This window comes from Peromyscus californicus, unplaced genomic scaffold (assembly GCF_007827085.1).
Source record: "Peromyscus californicus insignis strain IS unplaced genomic scaffold, ASM782708v3 Scaffold_5__1_contigs__length_169319896, whole genome shotgun sequence".
Lineage (NCBI taxonomy): Eukaryota > Metazoa > Chordata > Mammalia > Rodentia > Cricetidae > Peromyscus > Peromyscus californicus.
This window is the reverse complement of record NW_026294573.1, coordinates 68,770,813-68,786,746: the sequence shown is the minus strand read 5'-3', so window position 1 is coordinate 68,786,746 and position 15,934 is coordinate 68,770,813. Positions and strand designations below refer to the sequence as shown.

Sequence of the window (15,934 nt, the reverse complement as noted above, 5' to 3'; positions counted from 1 at the left end):
GAAACAGCGCCCTTTTCAAATCCAAGAGGGAGGATAGAAAGAATGGATTGTAAAGTATCTGTCTTATACAAAGTAGGGTTCAAGTTGTTCTGAAAAGTTTCTGATTTTGTCCAAATGGGCCAAACACCCCGACTGTGGCCCTTGCCTTTTGTCAACCTTCTGTTCCCCCTCTCTCACTGGGGGCTGTGACAGGCCACCTACACTAATCTCAAATCCTGCCCTCTCAGCTGCAGGGAGGTCCGTTGTCATATTCCTAATGATCTCCTTCTTGGACTATTTATTCTCTGCGGCCACATTAGGGGAAGGTGTTCTTTTCCGACAGAAAAGTTTATTTGTCTAGAAGAAAAGTCAGGACTTCTAGTGGCTGGGTTCTCAAAGCCCAATGGTATATTACAAAATACGCGTTGCCACCCAGTTTGAGTCTCTCCCTGACCTCCAGGGAGGAATTTGACATCTCAAGTATCTCCTGATACTGATTTTTGTTTTGTTCCTTCAATCTATCTTCTTTTTAAAGAAGCGGCAGAGACAGGTTGCAAAGCCTGGGCTATTTCATGCCAGGTTTCTCCGACCTCAGCAAAGCTGTCATTTGCAGTCTACACCACTACCTTCTATCTTTTTGGCTCTTGCATGTGATTTGTGGGGAGGTTCAACAATCCCATACACCCAAGCTGCATGGCCAGTATCAATGTTTAAAAACTAAACACAAAAGAGACATGTGACCTTCTGACCTCAGGAAGCAGGCTTGCAGAACGGCAGGTGTCCACTGTGTCAAACCCAGGGACCTTTCTTTCCTCCTAATGTAGCCTGGAAAACATAGATTTATATCCACCAGCAACACCACCAAAACCCTCCCCCGTCTCCCCCCCCCCAAAAAAAATGCATATATAAGCAGCCAGCAGCAAGTGCTAAGAGTGTCTGTGCGTGACAGGAACTGCAGAATCATGCCCAGCTCTCTGAGCCTTCAACTCCTACTCTCAAATGAGGGGAGCAATTTTCCCCACTGGAGAATTCACAACTGGTTAGTCTCCCCACCTATTGCCAGTCCTCTGCTTTTCAACTGAAATGAGTAAATAACCTTGGACTTTTCTTCCCTCCTCTGGGAGCTGTTTGGTCTCCCCTGAGGACAGAACTAAATGAGAAAAAATGACGCTGTTAATAATGCCGCTGCTGAAATGCCTGTATGTAACTATTAAAAAGAAATCCCACCAAGCACGTCTGCTTGAGGAGCACAGTTGCAGGCTACAACTCTGAATGTGAGGGAGGACCAGTCCAAAGGCCTTCACGAAGGTTCACTAGTTACCATTTCTCTACAGAGACGAATCTAGTTCAGCAAGAGATTCCCAACCTGAAAACATTTGCTCCTGGGCTATAGAGACAGCAGCTGGCCTGCAGCTTTTGTCCGATTTATTCTGAACTTTCAAAATTTCTGTCACAGTTGCCTGACTTGGTGCACAGCATTTCAGAGGTTACAGACACGGTGGTGTCTTATCTGCTGATGCTGAAGCCTTGGCCTTTTCAAAATACTTTATCTTTACATCATTTTATCTGGAAGAGTAGATTTGCAGCTCATCTACATATGCTGTGACTTGTGAGGATGGGCATTCAGGTATGTCTAAAACACCCAAGTAGTCTTTACACTGTCATGCTAGAGGTGGCCGCAGGCTGTCTTAAACGTCGGGGGCCCTTTCTCTGGAGCTCTTTTAAAAAGCTGCTACTCGATTTCAAAATCAAAATAATGCACAATAGGGGGATTTTTTTTTCCATTTAAGTTTCAAATGAAAATGTAAGAAGCGAAAAGAGAACACAAACAACTGGGCCTAAACAAAATAGATATTCAGAAAAATTATCTCTGACCATTTAAAGAACACAACAAGCTAGTCAATTTCAAAGCAATGAATACTGTCAAATTATGTGATGCCACAGGAGTCCAAAAAACAAAGTTACAGATGTGCATGACATCACATCCACTCGAAATTATGCTGCTGCTCAGTCTGACCATATTAAAACTAAATGGATGCCTATGTCGTCTAAAGAATAAAAGGAATTAATTCTGGACATCAAACAATGAATCTGTCACCATTTATTGTATGAAACACTCAGCTAATCAATTTCCTGTTAAAATAGCTTTCAACAATACTCGGCTTTAAAATTCATCAGGGCCAGTAAAAACCTTTGCCCAGTGCACAAGAATGCAGCCCTGACCATGGACGATAATTACCATTCTAATACTTTTATTGCCCAAGTGCTTTTGCCTGGGCTCCCCATCACTAGGCAGGAATCTGCAGTATATTGTATCAGTGAGTTGGAGTGTTTGACCTTTGACCAGATATGATTTAATAGGGACTTTTCAGCGCTGGAGCTCTCTCCATCCCTCATACCATTAAATAAAAACATTAAACCTCAAATGTAAAACTGGAAACCACAACATTTTGCATTTCACAGCCCTTTGCAGTTTTTACTTAAGCTGCTCAGAGGTCAGCTTCTTGACCTCACAACACACATCCCAGTACAGTAAATGGGAAGTCACTAGGAAGTCACTCATTCTGATTTTGATTAAATCCCCAGCCCCTCCTCACATGCACACATGCACCCTGCTTATTTACACGTGCATTCTTTTTAACCGCAGAAGCATGCGTGTATGACTTTCTGGACTTACTCCACTTTAGGGCTGATTTAAATGTCTGTTCAAATATGGGTTCAAAAGTTAACGCCCCCCCCCACTCCTTTTGGAAGTTATAGTTACAAAGGAGGGTGCTATAAGACCCGTTCAAAGAAAGTCAGTCAGTTAATCTTGTGTATTTTGGCGCCTTTTCCCTGCCAGCTACTGTACTTGAGGGAGTAAGGAAAACCTGGAGATCTTGTCTGTCCTGTCTCAAGTTCAATGGCAGTTCTTCCAACCAGGAGGGGAAGATGGCCATGTTCACAGCCCTAATAATAATTCAGATCACGCCACCTCGGCATCTTGTGTCAAAGTCGAAACTGGCTTCCCCGCCCCCTTAAACCTGAAAGCTGCCAAGTCCTCACACATTCCGCATTCAACCACAACTTAATGGATGGGATACTGTGCATTAAAATGTGTCCCAGACTCACTGTCGGAGAGGACAAGGGAGAAGGCAGGCCCACAGACAACACACATGGATTTAGGCAGAGGGGGATCTTAGGCTAGGGCAGAAAACAGTGGGGTGGGAAAAAGACGCATTAAACGGAGCAGGAAGAAATCCATCATAATCCTTTTTTTTTTTTAAGAGTTGGGGGTGCTGGAGAGAGAAGAAATTGTTAAATTCCTTGCCGAAACGGGGTGTGAATGAGTGAACTAAACTTTAGAATGACACCAATTTTAAAAGCTCTTAACACAGCAATGGGAGCTAAATAAAGTTTTCTGCATTTGAAAACGCACTTGGAACAAAGTGGTATCTTGTGAAGAGTGCTTAAAACAAAAGGAATGGGCTATATGGGCAACTAAGTATTATTTGTTTTTGTTTTTGTTTTTGTTTTCCAGTATCGTAGAGAGATAGGGAGAGTGTAGACCAAAATAGGAAGGAAAAAATCCGGATTCCGCACTGTTTCGCGTTAGTGTAATTCACTGATTCCCGCCATAAGTGTGTTAAAGTTGCCAACGCTTAGAAAATACTTATTTGCATTAATTCTGAAAATTCAACACTATCGTTCAACCTTTAAAGCAAAATATGACACTTAGAAAGGGAATAAAACAGTAGCTTTACACAGAGAGACAGGAAATAGTGTGCGCGGGGGTTAGGGGGGGAGGGTGCAAAGGACGAACACGAAACGCAAACAAGACCGGTCGTTTGAAAGCCACATACCATCGCACTGCACTAAACAAAACAGATCTTGAGTCTGTCCAGAAGCCTGGGCCGCAGACTTCACGTTTCCCAGTTAGAAATTTGTAGTTGTGTTTGTGTCTCTTTTGTGTTTAGGAGTTTTTTTTCGGGGGATCCTGGGGGTACTGTTTTGGTTTTTGTTTGTTTTAAAGCAATCCCGGCATAGTCTGATATATATATTTTTTTAATGTTTTCTGCACTGCCACACTTCTTGGCCCAAGAAGAAAAGCAGGTCGAGGTGAAGTCTGGAAACAGGCTGCCCTCAGCGTAGAAACCCAGCTCCGGTTGGTCGCCCGGCGGAAGACTCTCAGCCAAGTCCCACGCGGTGTGCAGGGTGTGTGTGGGTGTGCGTGTATGTGGGTCTGTGTGTGTGTGTGTGTGGGTCTGTGTGTGCGTGCGTGCCTACGTGCGTGCGTGCTCCAGGGCGAACGGTCTCGCGCGGGCCTTGCCGCGCTGGGATTGGCCTGGCCTCGCCGCCCGGGCCTCCCGCCCCGCAGCCCCGCCCCGCCCCGCCGGCCCGGGCGCGGGAAACCGCTCTTCGCTTCCGCCTGGCGGCGGGAAGGCGCGGGGAGGAGGAGCTGCGGGTGGGCGGGGCCTCGTCGCGGGGGGCGTGGCGCCGCTGGGTGGTGGAACCGTGAGTGCGCCCCAGCCTGGCGCTGGGTGCTGCGGTTCCCTGCGGATTCCCCTCCACGTGGCTGGCGCTGCTCCCCGGGCCTGGCTGGTTTCGGTGCAGACGGAGTCCTAGAGGCCCCTTTCTCCGCGGCCTTAGCTTTCAAGAGCTCCGAGTTGGGTGTGTGTCGCTTAGATGGTGCGAGAAATTGGCAGAGATGAGCGGTAGTAAGTGGGAAAGAAAGCAGAGAACCCTGACTCCTGGTCTCCAAAGGGGATTGGATAGTGCGTTAACGTTCACAAATAAACCTGTTTTAATGAATAGTTTTGAAAGTTAAATATATGGGACGGGGGGGGGGGGGGATGCCTGGATTTAAAGTAATCCAATTATTTTCGTCTTGAGTACACTTTTGTACTTGTGTGGTCAACATTTAAGGATCAAGCAAAGTCGATATAAATTGTGCTTGAACAACATGCAAGGTTTTAAAGATAAAAATATAACATTAGCCATGCATGCACTTAGTTACTAACCCACATGTGTTTGGAGATTTTATTACAAGGATCCTAATTATGTAATCGCTCAACAGGCAACAATAGCTTCAAATAGCCTCTAAAAACCCTGTTCAATTATATGATTACCAGTGAGACCAAAATCACCCCCAATGAATTGTCCTTATCTCTACTAAATGTGAACATGTCTATATTTCAATTCCAATTATGTTTACCCTCAAAGTTCTGACGACCTTAAACATTACTGTTAAGGTTCATAGTCCCTCCAATATACACTGTAAATAAAGAAGACATTTGGCCTGGTTACAAGAAAGCATCCCCTTCCCATACACACATAGGCATATATAGATGGTGTTTGGCTGTTCATGCACGATGACATAGAAATTTTCAGTGCTATTATTGATCCAAAAAACAAACCAAAAGGATGGGTTACCCAATTAACTTTTATAAAATGCACCATTTTTAAAAATGGACTGTTTGCTGCATGTTTAACAGTTCCCAATGCCCCCTCCTCAAACACCAACAGGGTTATGTATGTGTCTACATAGCTACATAGTTCTTAGGAAGGGAGATGAACTACTAGCAAAGAGGATAGAACACACATGCATCACCGACACACTCAGCTCTAACTTCTAACTTCTGAGGGAAATTTTTCCTTTCAAGGTCTGCCTTGCTCCATGTTAAGTGATTTTAACAACTTAACCAGTGTGGCCATAATTCACTTGCCAATTCAAGTGACGTACAAACAAATTGCTTTGCATTCTAGGATTTACTGATGATAGTTTTGTGGTCAAATGTATCTGTGAAGCATTCCAGACCAAATATCCAATGTGAAAAATTCGATGAGCTAAACGCAAAAGGATATAAAGCAGGGGAGGGAGTGTTTCAGACAGACAGTGTTACCAGGGCTCTTCCAGTGTGCCACAGGAGGCATCTCCTGTTACTGTTTGAAATCCATAGCAAACTCCCAACCTTCTCAACCTCTATCTCATGCAAAGAAGAAATGGCATTGTAGTAAGAATCTAATTTTGTTTAGGAAATGTCTTAAGCAAAAAGCAAAAGAAAAAAGTGATGGGGGAAGAGGAATGTTCCCCACTCTTTTATTATGACATGGAAAGATACAGTGCTCGCTCATATCACCTGTCAGGAGATTTCTTCCTAAGCATATTCTTTAGTGATAAAATGTACCCTTGCATGTCACCTTCAGGCTTCTGTAGACTGTCTTTTTCTGTCGGCACATCATTCCTTTCTTTCAACATGTGACGGTTATGAGAATACTTGTTCCTATGCCGATCACTCTTCTGCCTGTCAAATATGCGTACAGCATCATTAGGTGATGCTCCGAATTTGCAAAATAAGGAGATAGATTTTCAAGTGTGTCGCACGGAAATCTCTCACAGATTTGTGTTCACCTCAGTGCGTTGTCAATTCTTCCACTGGCAAGTGATTATCATCTTTTGATCTACATTGCTCATTTTCTGGGTTTTATATTTGGAAACATAGAAGTGCGAATTAGGAATGTCTTAGTGGAGGTGTCTCTTTTTAAGTGATGTTCCTGGAAAACCTTTCCAAGAATATAATTAAGATTTAATATCTTCTTATATTCATTTTTTAAAGAAATTACAACAAATTACTAATTTTTTTAAAAAAAAATCACTGTCCAATGACCAATGCTGTTTGATCATTTTTTAATCTAGGGACCATCTCGCTAAAATTGCAGACAATTCATTCCATAGTACTTACTGGGAGCTTCTAGCAAGTTCTCACTTTAGATAAAATCACTGTCCAATGACCAATGCTGCTTGATCATTTTTGAATCTAGGGACCATCTCACTAAAATTGCAGACAATTCATTCCATAGTACTTACTGGGAGCTTCTAGCAAGTTCCTCACTTTAGATTTTTCTGGTTCTTCCTAAAGCCAATTAAGTGATAATGCAGTTTCTGTATGTGTTCTTCAAACTAAGAAGTTTTTAATATGCTAACAACATCTGTGTGTTTATCCCTGAGAATAATTGCTAATTATTTCCCAAAGCCATGTATTATTACAATGCTTTATGTCATAATTGAAGTAATTCCTCTGCCCCATCTAAACCAATAATTTTCAGTCATTGCTCCAAAGGTGTTTGTCTTCTCTATTTCCCAAAAATATAGGAAGCATATTTTTATTACTTTATATTAGTAAAGGGAATATACTAATTTATTAGATTATATTTAGTCTTTTGTTTCACCAGATAATATTTGAGTTTAATGCACATAATAAAGTAAGTGGAATATTTAATACTCAATGCTAAATCAAACATAAATCATTCTACAAATAACTAGATAGTTATTTGGAATTTATATAATATCTTATAAATATACAATGTATTCCTTATTGCCTACAGGCAATAGTTTTGACTATTTCTTTGTTATTTCAAAGTATTTAGAAAGACTGAAACCTGGGCATTTACAAAGTGCCAAATTTGAGCATTTTGTTTGAGTTAATAGACAGGAGCTGTCTGTCCAGGTCTTATCAAGGGGAAGAGAATGCATATTACACGTAGTACCCTGCAAGAGGAAAAACCAAGTCTAAGTCACAGTTTCCGGTAACTTTTTATTTTTCATTGTTTATAGCAACCTTTAACTATAACCTGTTAGGCCTCTTCTGTAGACACTGGTTGTAAAAACAGTGTCTTTCCTACAAGAAGTAGTTACTCATCCTTCAGAATTATATCTGCAGAGAACTTCAAGGGATTTCTATCGAGGCTCTTTCAGTGAAGCTGAAACTCCACACTGCACAGGACACACGGAGTCATTGTGCAGCCGCAGAGAGTGTGGGTACAAAAATAAAGATCCACATGCAGTGTTCTTCCACTCACTGCACGCTGCACCTGTGCACACTTCGATCTGATGACATCTGCTAACACGATAAATCTCAAGGGGTTGGTGGTGCCATCAAAAACCTGAGACAGTGGTATGGCTCACAGCCTTACTTTCCAACCCCAGGCTATAGCCTTGTTAAATCTCACAGGCTAAACAGAGACCAACAGAGACCAACTAGGACTCATTCCACACACTCCAAGAGCAGGTTAAAGTGGTTAAAAAATAAAAGCCTGTAAATTATGACTCAATATGTGAAAAATCTGCTTTCAGATTCAACAGTGGTAAATCAATGTCTTCTGGCTTCAAAAAAAAAATGTATGGCAATTGTTAAGAATTCTCTATTTAAAGTATCAATCATTTCTTAGCCTACTTGTGTTTTTAAGATTTTCTTCAAAAAAATGAAGCATGTGCAATTAAATTTTCATATCTTGCTTATACTCTCATATAACTAGAATTTTAACTATCAAAATGCCTATAAAAATAGGGAATAGATTTGAATTGGTTTCACTGTAATGATGATCAAATTGAGCAAAGAAAAAACAAAAACTTTCTTGAAATTTTTTTTTCAGACTATCTTATGCCATATGTAGGGTTTCTGAGACAACTAAATTACTAAGGTATTTTGGGGCTTTTTTTTTCTTTTTTTCTTTTTTTTTTTTATTTGCCATTTCCAAAAAATCAGAGTTGTCTGGCAATCTAAATACTAGTAAGACAACAGGATAGGAGGAAACAGTAGGCATTCTATTATCCTTCAGCATCAGCCTGCAAAAGGACCATCCTGATTTTTTTTTTTGCATAGTGGGCCACTTGTAGGAAAATCAGCATCAAATTCTACGAGTCTAAATACTGTAGTCAGTTATCTCCAGTGTCACACATTCCAACTGTCGTTTCACATTGCCCATTGCTTAATAAGATCAATAATCACACTCTGTGTCTTTTATTCCCTAGCTCAGAAAGTGTAAGTGCAGGCTGGGAGTAAGCATAGGAAACATGGCCTGCACACTAGTGTGGGCCCATTCCTTGCTGAGCACTGCTGTACGTGGAGGGCAGGGCTTTGGAGGGACTCTGCGTTTATGATACAAAGGGCTTTGTGGGAATATTCTCTTCCAAATTTATTTAGAAAAGAGTCAAGTTCACATGGTGTCTTCTGAAAACCTCCGCATAGACTCCTGAAAGAATAACCCATGGTTTTCTGCTCACTTTACAGGCAGTTGGTGTGGGTTTGTAGAATGAAAACAGTCTTAATAGAAACCAAAGACAATTTTAATTAGGGACAATAAGTCAGCTGCTCTTCCCTCCCCCGACTCTCTCCCCTGGCCACTGAAACAAAACCAAATCCTCTTCTAATATATTCAGAAGCCAAACCAATAACATTGGGAAATGTTTGATACCACTAGACTACATATTAGGGAATTTTTTTTTCAGACAACAGGAAGAGAAGGAGCAGAGAGAGGAGCAGTGGGAAGCGGGAAATTTACTTCAGCATACAGGCTAACCAAGTGTGTGACTAGTGGCGACTGCTTCTCCCAACTAAGGGTTCAATGATGATCCACAAGCGATACAGAGTTGGGAAGAAATACAAGCTTCCAAAACACCTAGTTTGCTCCTTGTCTATTTCTCCTTCGGTCTTTCTAGTCCCACCCTGCATTACTCTTCCCATTTCTTTTACCATTGTGTTAAAAAATAGCATTATAAAAACAAGAATAATGGCACTTTGCATGAATAATCAACAAGATGAAAAAAGGCATCCAATTATAATCCTAGAACATAAAAACTGTTTCATTTGGGCAAATTTCCAACAGGTACTTTTATGTATAGTATTTGTCTATTTACAAACCTAAAGTGAACAGCATTTTGTAACTTTTCCATTCGGCCTTCTTTTGCATTGTTGAGAATCGAGTATGCTTACAAAGGAATAACACACAGGAGCTAGAGGGTAGTTTTGAGAGTTCTAGATAAGACTAAGAAACCAAACCAGCACCCCCCAGGGGTTGTTATTGTCAAAATTAATTGTTAAAGTTTAAAATAAAGCCTGGAGACTTTACATAAAAGTGTAAACATACTGATACCCTTGAAAGGGGGATGGTGGGTATCTGTCTGGGCCAGTACTGCCCAGCCAAGAGGCTGCAGCCAAGTGTCCACTGGCTCTGTGATGAGCCTTGGTCTCCTTAGTCCCCATTGGTCCTGGTTCAATTACAGTGTCCCACTTTCCTCCTCTGGCTGACAATCCGAGAGCTACCTGGCTAGCTTATGATTGCTAAGCTGGTTAGTAACAGTGCCAGCCAGCATCACAGAAGAGAGCTCCTAACCCTGAACAACTGCTCAGGCTGTCAGGATGTAATTCAGAGTAGGTGGGCATGTGGGTCCCAAGTACCAATGTGCGCAGCCTCACCGGAACGACCATGGTCACAAGCTCCTTCACAGACAAAATGTCCGAGGGTGTCACCACCTTTCTAGCTCCTGGTCATACTTAATGGTAAAAATGTTCATAGACCTATGACCCCATGAACCATGGGCTTGCACACAGTGGGGCCTTTCCTTTCTCTTATTAAAACCCCAAGAGCAGAAGGTGAGCAGCGAGGGTAGTCACTTAATGGGAGTGGCGCTACATCTTCTCTAAGTCGTACAGGAAACACCTAATGAAAAAATTATACTTTGTAACAATCCTGTCAACCTAATGGAAAAAAGATACTTTGTAACAATCCTGTCACAGAGCTGTCTTACAGATAATCCCCGTCCCAGAAAATGTGAAAACCCGCATTCCTCTAAAGAGGGATTTTCTGAGCTTTAAAACAGGACACATGGTATAACCAAGAACTTTTTTTTTAGTGGACTTAAGATTTGAACAATTTTACATAGAGTTTTTTTTTTTTAATCAGTCAGCAATGGTTTTAGTAAGTGGATAAAAACCAGCTTTGGTGACAATCACTGCCACCTTGTAGTTACTACTAAAACATCCCCTACAGTCCACATTTGCTTGTGGAGTTATTCTTCAGAAGAGAGACCCAATTTCTGGGTATTGGTCCCCAGTGGACCTGAGGATACACATCCAACATGGGGAGCCAACTATAAATAAATGAGAAGCTCATACATTATGTATGCCCTAGGGCTATGGTTACCTTCTTGGAGGGTGCAGGGCAGTTCCGTGTCCCACCAAGCTCCAGGCTTGTTGGCAGAGCAGTCTCAATGGCCTTTGCTGCTGCAGTCTGGACACTGTACCAGAACCAAGAGATCAGACCCTCTGCACCCTTTCCCTAAGGTCTGAATAGACAGGCTTACTGGGGAGCATTTTAAGTAACACCTACAAACTGATCTTTTCCTCTAGTGTGGTCCCTTTAGTCTAACAGCAGCACCTTCATTAAGCAAGGTCTCCCTAAGGCAATGGTTTTCCCAATCTTGGGTTGAAAGGAGTGTTGTGACAAGTGATAAAAATGATCATTTTTCTCAGGTGTAACCCCACCTCTGCTCTGTGCTGGGTATGTTTCACTGATTGTCTCAATTCCTTCAGAAGTGAGGAGCCTGAGGCTTGGAAAAGAAAAGTAAGCTAGCCCACCAAAGGTCACTTTTATTAGGCAGGACTGAAAAAATGAAACAACCCCCATGACAGGGGCAGTCTGCAAGCTGGTTACTACCGAGGCTGGTGGCCTAGATCAGAGGTGCCTTGGGAAGCTATGCACATGCCTTGGAGAGACTTTATCACTCTTCTTTTGAAATTATCTTTAGGACCCCAGGCACATTCTTTAAAACATTATCAATGAGGTAGATCTTCCTTCTTTGAATGTGGATTTGGGTTTGGGATATAGACATGATTCATTCATTATCCCGTGGTGTTTAAGGAACTTATCCAGCTGGGTAAACCAGTTTGGCTCTAAAACAAACGTGATACAATGTAACAAGATTAGTATCCCATTCTCCAGGATGCTCTGAAGTGAGAGAATAAGGCTTTCTAGTTAGACTCAGAGGCCCTGGCAATTGGGGGTTCAGATCCTGACTTAGCAACCAAAGCCCTGTGACTCTGGGCAAGGTATGTCACAGTTGTTAGCCATGTTCTCTGATCCTCAAACAGAACATAACAAAAGAATGTTTTCCTTAGTGTGGTGGTTTGGCAATCAAGTCTTTTCATTTGTCCGGAAGATCTTTTTTTCTGAAGAAAATTTCATATTTTATTATTGCAGTAAAAATATTCACTGAACCCATCTGCCCTCACCCTTCCTTGGTGGGAGAGATAAGTAAGAGTTGATAAGATCTATGACAGTAACCAGACTGTAGACTGCAAGATAGGAGCCTGGGGGCCCCCTGGGTCTAGCAAAGAGCTTCCATCTGCAATAACAGTAAGAGGGGGCTCACTAGTGCCCAGTCCACACAGGCATGGGTTTGAAGGAGGCTGTGCTGTAGTCAGAAGTCAGTTGCTGCGAGCAGGCTTTGTTTCCCATCACTCCCAGGTCATCTTTGGGAAGGGAGGAAGTTGGACAGCATCTGGAGGGAGTACCTTTTGTAAAGCCTGCGTCAGGCTTTGTGATCAGGGACAAAATGGTGCACGGCGAACAAGAACAGCATCCAAACGCTAAGGTTAGTAATGACATAAAACGGTGGAGCCACACGATAAAAACTGTGACTGTACTGACACAATGCTGGTGATCACCTGAAGAGCAAGTTCCTTGGGGACAAAGGACTACCTACTACATCTGGGAGACATTCTATGGACAAAAAACCCCTGATACTCTTGCCTAGAGTAAAGAGGCCTGACTGCGATTGGGAGGACACAGGGTAGGGGAACGAAGCTGTAGTCAACGGGAGATGTGTGTGCCCTTGTTCGGGCAGCACTGACTTCCCAGGTTGTTTCGCTGGGTCAGGAACATGACCTCAGAATTCTGGAAAACTGGCAGAAAGGCATTTAGACAAGGAAAATGGGGCTGTGCAGCAGTTCCCTAGACAGAGGGAGTGGGTCAAAGGTCACAAGGAGGACGGGGAGAAGTAGGCTGTGGGGAGAGCTTGAGCAGTGATGTAGAAGAGTCCACCCTTCCGGTCACATTGCTTTCAAAGACAGCCTGTGCTCCCTCTCACCTGTAACTGACTAAGTGCCTTCTGCATTTAACCCTCCCGGAAATGCGGTTCACAGGCCGGGTGGTGTCTCCATTGTGCATGTGAGAAAAGCGGTATAAAGGAAGACTAAATTCCTCAGCCAACAGCTTTTGTTGGTGGCAAGAGCTGAACCTGGGCTGTACAGTCCTAGATTCTTGGTTCTTATTGCAATGCAACCTTTCCTCACCACCACATAATCTGCCCCCATCTATCCACCCACCACCCATCAGAGCAGCTTTGTCAGGCTTTGAAATCTCCCCTTCCTGTAGACCCCACACATCCTTGACTGGGAAGTAGAGTTGTGAGCAGCCTTGGTATAATCTGACCAAACCGATGGCTAGCTGGTCAGGATTTATCTGTACACACACACACACACACACACACACACACACACACACACACATGTGCGCGCACATGCACGCACAGGCACATATGTGTGTGTAGGCTAAGCCAAGGTCTTCTCAGACACCTAAAGAGTAAGTAAGACCTGGGTGACTGCCCTTGTCTCCCATTGTGTTCTTCAAGATCAAGATACTGGGGCTGAGGAAACAGCTTGGTTCATGAAGTGATTGCCTGGTAACCATGAGGACCAGAGCTCGATTCACACACACACATACACACACACACACACACACACACACACACACACACACACACATACACACACACACACACACACACACACACACACACACACACACTCACATTACAATTTCAAAAGCTGGGTACTGTGGCTGGTGCTTGTAATTCAAGTTCTGGGGAGGTGGAGTTAGGCTCGTGCCTGTCAGACACCCTAACCAACTTGGTGAGTTTCAGGCCAATATGAGAGAGTTTCCCCACTCAAAAAGGGGGGTCAGGTAAATGGTGCCTAGGAATGACATCCAGGGTTGCCCTCTGGGACACACACATGCACATGAACACACGTACGCACTTGACCATGTACACACATGACCACATGCACTCCTCCCCCTTCCCCCCCCTACACATGGTGGGGGGTGGGATTAGACCTGTAGCAGGCCTGAAATCCCAGCTATTGAGGGGGTTGAGGCTGAGAATTGCAAACTCATGGCCTGCCTGTATTGCAGAATGAGTTCAAAGTCAAAGCCAGCATGAACAACATCAGTCCTATTTCAAAATGAAGGTTCAAGGTGGTGTGAGGATGTAACCAGGACTAGAGTCCTTGCCTAGCATATACTCAGCCCTAGGTTCAATTGCCAACACCATAATAAACAAATGAATGAACTGAATATGTTAGTGGATAAATACTGAATTGTTATACAGTCGTGCAAGAGAACATTTTGTAGCAAGGAAGAGCCATCTTCTGTGTTAACGCGCACAGTGTGTCTTGCGAGAGTGTTGCACAGAGTATTATCCTGTTACCATTACTCATGCTAAAAGAAAAAACCCTAAGGAGGCTGGATTAGGAGGACAGTGTTGGAAGCCAGCCTGGGCTACATAAGCAGACCCCTTCCTTCAGGAAGCAGAGAAGAAGAAGAAGAAGAAGAAGAAGAAGAAGAAGAAGAAGAAGAAGAAGAAGAAGAAGAAGAAGAAGAAGAAGAAGAAGAAGAAGAAGAAGAAGGGGAAAATGGCAGATTGCTCATGATCCAGAAACCACTTCCTGCTCTCTGACAATTGTTACACTCAACTTTCTCCCCAACGATAACTACTCCCCTCATTCCTAATAATGCAAACTTACATCGCCTGCTTTCCAACTTACATATAAGGGGAAGCATGCAATGGCTCCCTTTTATGTCTGAATTACTGCGTTCAGCATTTTCTGCGAGACTCCCTCCTGCCATTGCTGATAACAGACCCCCCCCCCATAACACTGTATGTGAAATTCTATTGTATGTGTATACACAATTTGTTCTCCACTTGACAGCCCTGGATCATTTCCAATTTGGGGAAATATCAATAACAATGATGTGAACCTTGTCCCGCATGTTTTCTAGTGTACGAGCATGTGTTCTCTTAGGGCACAAACCTATGTACAGAATTTCTGGAGTTGGCCTGTAAGCTTTTTCAGATAACGTTGAAGAAATTTGCAAACTGCCTGGACTCACTTTTACTCCCAGCAGCAGCCTATGAGTTCTTGCTGTTTCACATCTTCCCCAAGACTTTTTTTTTAAACTGATGTACAGTAAGATGGCAGTGTATTGTGAATTTTCATTTTTCAAATGACTAAAAGAGGTTAAGTTCATAGTTTTTTTTCTGTTTCTTGGCCATTTGGAATTTATCTTTATCAATATCTACTCAAATATTTTGCCCGGTTTAGTTGGCTCTCCTGTCCTTTTCTTATTGACTTGTAGCTGTTCTTTGTATATTGTAGGTAAGAGTCCTTTGCTAGTTGAATCTCTTGTAGGTTTATTGCTCTTCCCTCTCAGAGGTGTGGAATTTCACTCTTTTAATGTCACCTTTTGTGTTTTCTTAGAAAAAGTTTATTGAAATGAAATGGGTAAGGGCCGTACAATAAGCTGCAGATATTTAAATGATACAGTTTGATAAATTCTCACTCAGGCATGCACTGTGCCTCCTCCTCCTCATTCCTCCCTCTGAGCCTCTGTCCCTGCATTGTCTGCTGCTGCTGTTGTTGTTGTTGTTGTTGTTGTTGTTGAAATCAGAATAGGGTGGTGGTTTTAGATCAGTGGACCACACCAGCGTACACGCTTGAGTTTTTTGTTTGTCTATTGTTTGCTTTCCCTGCTCTTGCACCTTTTATTGAACACAGTAATGTTGATACTCATCAACATTATTGTGTGATCAGCAATTCTTTTTACTCTGCAGCTCTGCACTTTCCCATAGAAAATATTACCTGGTGGATGGTCACCAGATTGTGTCCTCTTTTTGAATATCATAAAAAGGCAATCCAGGTCTCCATGTGGGCACACACTCTCAGCTCTCTTGGGAATGCCTGGGCATAGATAGGGCTGGTCTCTTTTTGCCTGAAATGACATGGTATTTTCTAATAGGTAGTGGCTGTGCTGTTACAATTCCACCAATAGTGGGTGTGAGTTCCAGTTTCTGTATACA

General features: G+C 42.7%; 1 protein-coding gene and 1 long non-coding RNA gene across 7 annotated transcripts in view; one reads left to right on the top strand and one right to left on the bottom strand.

The window, feature by feature from the left end:
• Positions 1-15,934, bottom strand: part of Nfib (nuclear factor I B) — a 418,189-nt gene that overhangs the window by 223,975 nt on the left and 178,280 nt on the right. The gene's annotated exons all lie outside the window — the stretch shown is intronic.
• LOC128097649 (uncharacterized) overlaps positions 1-15,934 on the top strand; it is a 40,034-nt gene that overhangs the window by 1,335 nt on the left and 22,765 nt on the right. The gene's annotated exons all lie outside the window — the stretch shown is intronic.